Source organism: Gossypium hirsutum, chromosome A11 (assembly GCF_007990345.1).
Source record: "Gossypium hirsutum isolate 1008001.06 chromosome A11, Gossypium_hirsutum_v2.1, whole genome shotgun sequence".
Taxonomy (NCBI): Eukaryota; Viridiplantae; Streptophyta; class Magnoliopsida; order Malvales; family Malvaceae; genus Gossypium; species Gossypium hirsutum.
Genome location: NC_053434.1, coordinates 51,825,683 through 51,832,273, shown reverse-complemented (window position 1 = coordinate 51,832,273; position 6,591 = coordinate 51,825,683). Strand labels below are relative to the sequence as shown.

Genomic DNA, 6,591 nt, shown 5'->3' with positions numbered 1-6,591 from the left:
AGTGTGTAACTGGAAACAAAAATTTATATACTTTTGCATACCCATTCTTACTTAAATTCATGCAAATCTGGTTAAATTCTTGTCGAAAAATAATTAAATATTATAAAATAATTAAATTGTGTTAAAAAATATGAACATGGTGAATTTAGTTAATTTTATACTCAATTTTGATTAATTTTTACTATTTTCAACAGATTCGCGCAAAGGGCGAAAATTGGCTCGGCTGACACTATTGAAAGCACAAAATCGAGAAGCAATTTGAAGTATTGGGGCACATGAATTTCCAGTCTAAGACGGTCCAGAAAATGTGTATTAATTCATAATTTAATTAATTTTAATTTATTCCCCATTTAATTTGGGTTAAATAAATTATTTTTAATTAATTATGGAGAAAGGGTCAAGTTGAACCGCACTGGTCGAACCATATTGAATGAATCGAACCAGCCACTAATTGGGCAGCCCAGAACCGTCCATATGCTGACCTGAATCAACATTTTATCTGATTAAATATGCTTGCAAAAAGGCCCTCGAAAGACTTCTAATTTACATTTAAACCCCACCTTTAATTGTGGCTTTGTAGATTTTCCCCAGGCCATTTTTAGCAAAGATGAAAGTCTCAACTCTTGCCAAGTAGATGGCCAGCCATAGAGGGGCTCTTTGGCTGCTGGAATTTGCTATTTCTAGCAGCCACAATCAGCTATAAACTCCACCCCTTGCTGATCATTCAAACCATCCCTCATTCCACAACATTTTCTCATTCTCTCTTCTCCTCTCTCACTTTTCTCTCATTTTTTCTCCATCCCATTTCCCTTATTGTTCAAGTTCCGATTTCTTATCTTGTGAAAGAGGCTCTCATCAGCCATTTTGGAGCAGCAATTAGGTGTTCACAAGCCACCTTGATTGCCGAGGGAAACGAAGAACGAAGAATGGAGCAACTAGTCAAGCCACAGAGAAACACTGGATTTGCTTCTTTTTCCCTAACTCTTTAATTTTTGTTGTTGTTTTGACGAACATGATTATGAATATTTATGCTATTGAAATGGTTATTTTAATCAATTTAGCTTAAATTTAAGTTTGTGTTGGGTTGATTATATTCTGCCTTTTTGAATTGTTAAAATGATGTTTATGCTGTTATAGGCCTCGGTAAATTGCTTGGTTAAGTAAAATCATGCAGAAGTTATTTTTGTAATATAATTGTTAAATAACTAATGAATTAATTATTTAAATGGATTGAAATTATAATTAATTGACACAATACTCAATCAGTGCATGTTTATTCTTCTAAGGTAGCTGAAGGTTAAATTAGCAATGTATTTGGTGATATTATTGCCTTGCATAACTTGCAAGATTATTGTGATTAAACTGTTTCAAGGTAGGCTTGTTACCTCACATAGTCTTTTATATGCTTATTAGATTTAATTAATCATTTGAATTGACATAGGGATATACAAGAGATTAGTTCAATTTAATGAGTTTGTATGTGCAATACCATGTTTGCTTATTAAAATCTGTTTAGTCGATTGAATTGACATAGGGATATGTCAAGAGATGAATGGATTTTTGTATGTGAGTATGTTTAGAAGTTAGGCAATTATCGAGTTGCCATGAATTTATTCGTAGCAATGTAAACATGAGTTTAATTATTCTAAGCTAAAGGAATATAATTAATCCAACACAAGTATGTTACCTTAATTAAATCTTATTTGAAATCGTGCATTAGAACTCCTTTGTTTTATTTTAATTATTACTTTGTTTTTAAATAGTTTTTGACCATCTTTTAAAACTCAATTATTTTTACCTCACCAAAGTGTTTTACAATTAATTTCATAAATAATTCTTTTTACAGTCCTTGTGGGTACGATAACTCGACATTACTTGTCACTTTATTACTTGTTGCGATTATGTACACTTGCACATTTTCAGTCATTCCAAGTTTTTGGCACCGTTGTCGGGGACTGTTTTAAAAATCCATTATTTTTGAATTTGTTAGTTTTACATTTTGGTTTATTTTTCTGTTTAATTTTTAACTTAATTAATTTTTCTATGATAATTTCAGGTTTATGAATATTGACCAGATTATTGACTTACTCCCCGTAAACCCTGAGATAGAATGAACCTTTCGACAGTGAAGAAGACAAGCGAACCAGAGAAGGACCGAAGAAATGAACATTGAAAATTTGATCCAAGGAAATGGAGCAAACCTTGCTCAAAATCCTATCCTTATTACTGATGATAGGGATAGAGCCTTAAGACAATATACCGTGCCAGTATTTAACGATCTCTATCCGGGCATTAGGAAACCCGAAATCGAGGCACAACAATTCAAGCTGAAGCCAGTCATGTTTCAGATGCTTCAGATAGTGGGCCAATTTAGTGGAATGTCTACCGAAGATCCTCACCTACATTTAAGACTCTTTATGGAGGTGAGTGATTCTTTCAAGTTAGCTGGAGTACCTGAAGATGCATTACGATTGAAGCTATTCCCATATTCACTAAGGGACAGAACTCGAGCTTGGTTGAATTCATTGCCACCAAACTCAATTTCTACATGGCAAGAGTTAGCTGAAAGATTTCTCATGAAGTATTTCTCGCCTAGCAAGAATGCTAAGTTGAAGAACGAGATCACTGCCTTCCAACAAATGGATGATGAGTCCTTGTATGAGGCATGGGAACGATACAAAGAACTATTACGAAAATGCCCTCATCATGAAATCCCATATTGCATCTAACTTGAGACATTTTATAATGGTCTCAATGCTCACACGAGGATGGTAGTGGGCGCTTCTGCTAACAGTGCTCTCCTTTCTAAGTCTTATAATGAGGCTTAGGAAATCATCGAGAGGACCGCCAGTAACAATTATCAATGGCCAACCAATTGAGCTACATTAGGAAGACTAGTCACTGGAATACATGAAGTGGATGCTCTCACTTCACTTGCATCTCAGGTGTCTTCAATATCCTCAATGCTTAAGAATCTTACCACTAATGGGTCTAACAGTTTTGCAGCCCAACCACCTCACCAATTTGAGAGTATAGCCTGTATTTATTGTGGGGAAGGACATTTGTTCAGAGAATGTCTATCGAACCCCGAATCCGTATATTACATGGGTAACAGAACCAAAATCGAAGAAGGTAAGGACTGTAATCCAACTTCTATAACCCATCACCCAAATTTTTCCTGGAGTAACCAAGGGGCTGGAACCAGTAACAACTACGCCCAATCTAGACCGACTCAGCCACCTAGTTTTTTTGAACAAGTTCAGAACCCAATTCAAGCTAAACCATCCAATAGCTTGGATAATCTATTGAATGCATACATGACGAAGAATGGTACCTTAATTCAAAGCCAAGCAACTACATTGAAGAATCTGGAAAACCAAATAAGCTAGCTTGCAACTGAACTTAGGAATCGACCACATAGTGCTTTACCTAGTGATATGGAGAATCCAAGAAATCCGAGGAAGGAACATTGCAAAGCATTAACATTGAGGAGCAGAAAGACAGCAGAGCCCAACACTATCAAAGCTGAAAAAGAGCCATTTGATGCTCAAGACTCAGAGAAAGTTCAATCGAGTGTTGAAATTCCAGTTTCACAAGAACCAGAATCTGTAAAATCTGACGAGGTAATTCCAGAACTAGCTAATTCTGATCAACTAACAACACCGTTAGATGCAAAATTGCCGCAGAAAACAAATCAACCAGTTTTAGTAAAGAAACTTCCACCACCCTACCCTTAAAGACTTCAGAAGCAGAAGCAGGAAATTCAATTAAAGAAATTCCTTGACGTACTCAAGCAACTTCACATCAACATCCCGTTGGTTGAAGCACTTGAACAAATGCTGAACTACGTCAAATTCATGAAGGATATCCTGTCTAAAAAATGAAGACTTGGAGAATTTGAGATAGTAGCTCTGACGAAGGAATGCAGCGCATATCTTCAAGACAAACTACCCCCAAAATTGAAGGATCCTGGATGTTTTACCATACCTTGCAACATTCTAGCAATGTATTGTGGTAAGGCACTAAGTGACTTGGGTGCAAGTATAAACTTGGTGCCTATGTCAATATTTAGAAAGTTGGGGATAGGTGACCTACTACGATTACACTTCAACTAGCAGATCGATCTTTAACACACCTAGAAGGAAAAATCGAGGACGTATTGGTACGAGTAGATAAATTTATTTTCCATGTTGATTTTGTTATCCTAGACTTTGAAGCAGACAAAAAAGTACTAGTTATCCTAGGAAGACCATTCCTAGCAACCGGAAGGACCCTTATTGATGTGCAGAAGGGCGAGCTTGCTATGCATGTTCAGGATGATCAGGTAACATTTAATGTTATTAAGTCTATGCGATTTCCTGACACAATTGATGATTGTTCTACAGTATCTGATTTAGAGGATTTAATAGTGGAAAAGGAGCTCAACTATGTTGAGGATCTGTTGGAACAAATTTTGACATCAGATCCTCCAAATGATGAAGAGGAGGATGAATACATAGCTTTGTTAGAAGCTAATCAAAAGGGATTTAATCCGCAATAGCGCTTTGAATCTTTGGAGCTAGAGAAAAGGGATTGTGCCCAACCAAAAGTGTCAATCGATGAGCCACCTAAATTAGAACTGAAGGTACTTCCCTCACATTTGAAATATGTTTATTTAGGTAACTCTTCTACTCTGCCTGTGATTGTTTCAGTAGAGTTAACTACTGACCAAGAAGAGAAACTCATTTTGGTGTTGAAACAATTTAAGAAGGCTATCGGATGGACCATAGCCGATATCCGCGGTATTAGTCCATCTGCATGCATGCATAAGATTATCCTGGAAGATGGTGAAAAAGGGACAATTGATGGACAACGAAGACTAAAGCCCATCATGAAAGACGTAGTGAAAAAGTAGATTATCAAGTGGTTAAATGTGGGTATCATTTATCCCATCTCAGACAGTTCGTGGGTAAGTCTGGTCCAGTGCGTGCCAAAGAAGGGAGGTATCACAGTCATAGAGAACGAGAATAATGAGTTGATACCAACTAGAAAAGTTACGGGATGGAGGATTTGCATCGATTACCGGAAGCTGAACAAGGCGACTAGGAAAGATCACTTTCCTTTGCCGTTCTTGGACTAGATGCTGGATAGACTCGCGAGGCGAGACTATTACTGTTTTCTCGATGGATACTCGGGGTATAATCAGATTATAGTAGCACCAAAAGATCAACACAAGACAACGTTCACCTGCCCATACAATACATTACCATTTAGATGCATGCCATTTGGTTTATGTAATGCACCTGCTACATTTCAAAGATGTATGATGTCTATTTTTACTGACATGGTTGAGAAGTACTTGGAAGTTTTTATGGATGACTTTTCAGTATTCGGAGATACTTACGATGATTGCTTAGCTAATCTAGCTAGGGTACTAAGATGATGCGAAGAAACAAACCTCGTACTTAACTGGGAGAAGTGCCTTTTAATGGTACGAGAATGAATCGTTCTAGGGAATTGGATAATGAGACATGGAATCGAGGTAGACAAAGCATAGGTAGATGTTATTGAGAAGCTCCCACCTACAACATATGTAAAGAGTGTTAGGACCTTTTTGGGCCACGCCAGGTTCTATCGAAGATTTATAAAGGACTTCTCCAAAATTGATAAACCCTTATGCAAATTATTGGAGAAGGACACGACGTTCAAGTTTGATGATGAATGTTTAAGAGCTTCCAAGGATTTGAAGGGTCGATTAATTACGGCACCCATAATTGTCACACCAGATTAGGATTTGACATTTGAATTAATATGTAATGCAAGCGACTTCGCGATAGGAGTTGTCATGGGCTAGCGAAGGAACAAAGCTTTTCATCCCATCTACTATGCAAGCCGGACTCTTACAGGAGCTCAACTGAACTACACGGTAACAAAAAAAGAGTTACTTGCTATTTTATTTGCTTTTGACAAGTTTCGATCTTATCTTGTAGATACCAAAGTAATTGTCTGTACGAACCACTCGGTAATTAAGTATTTGCTTGCCAAAAAAGATGCTAAGCCGAGACTGATCCGATGGGTACTTCTACTTCAAGAGTTCGATCTAGGAATTCAAGATCGAAAGGGGGTAGAAAACCAAGTAGTAGATCACTTGTCTAGATTGGAGCCACAAGAAGGGAATTCTCCTATTATTCCAATTCAGGAAACGTTTCCAGATGAATACATACTGATGGTAAGTCATGTCCACAATACCCCTTGGTTTGCTAATATTGCTAACTATTTAGCTTGTGGTTTGATGCTAATTGATAAGACTTATCAAAAAAGGAGAAAGTTTCTTCACGATGTGAAGTACTATTTCTGGGAAGAGCCATATTTGTTTAAAAGGTGTGCAGATCAGATGATTAGGAGATGCGTGGCAGAAGATGAAGTACAAAAGATTTTATACCATTATCACTCGCTCCGAGTGGGGGACACTTCAGAGGTACTCGTAGGACGGCCAAAGTATTACAAGCAGGATTCTTTTGGCCAACACTATTCAAGGATGCATACGGGTACATAAAGAGCTGTGACCGATGTCAAAGGGTCGAAAATGTCACCAACAGTAATGAGATGCCT

General features: G+C 37.3%; 1 non-coding gene across 1 annotated transcript; it reads right to left on the bottom strand.

The window, feature by feature from the left end:
- Positions 1–2,606: 2,606 nt before the first annotated feature.
- On the bottom strand, positions 2,607–2,713 carry LOC121210198 (small nucleolar RNA R71). Its single transcript, XR_005905323.1, has one exon. It is a non-coding gene; the product is annotated as a small nucleolar RNA R71 (small nucleolar RNA).
- Between the last annotated feature and the right edge of the window lie 3,878 nt (positions 2,714–6,591).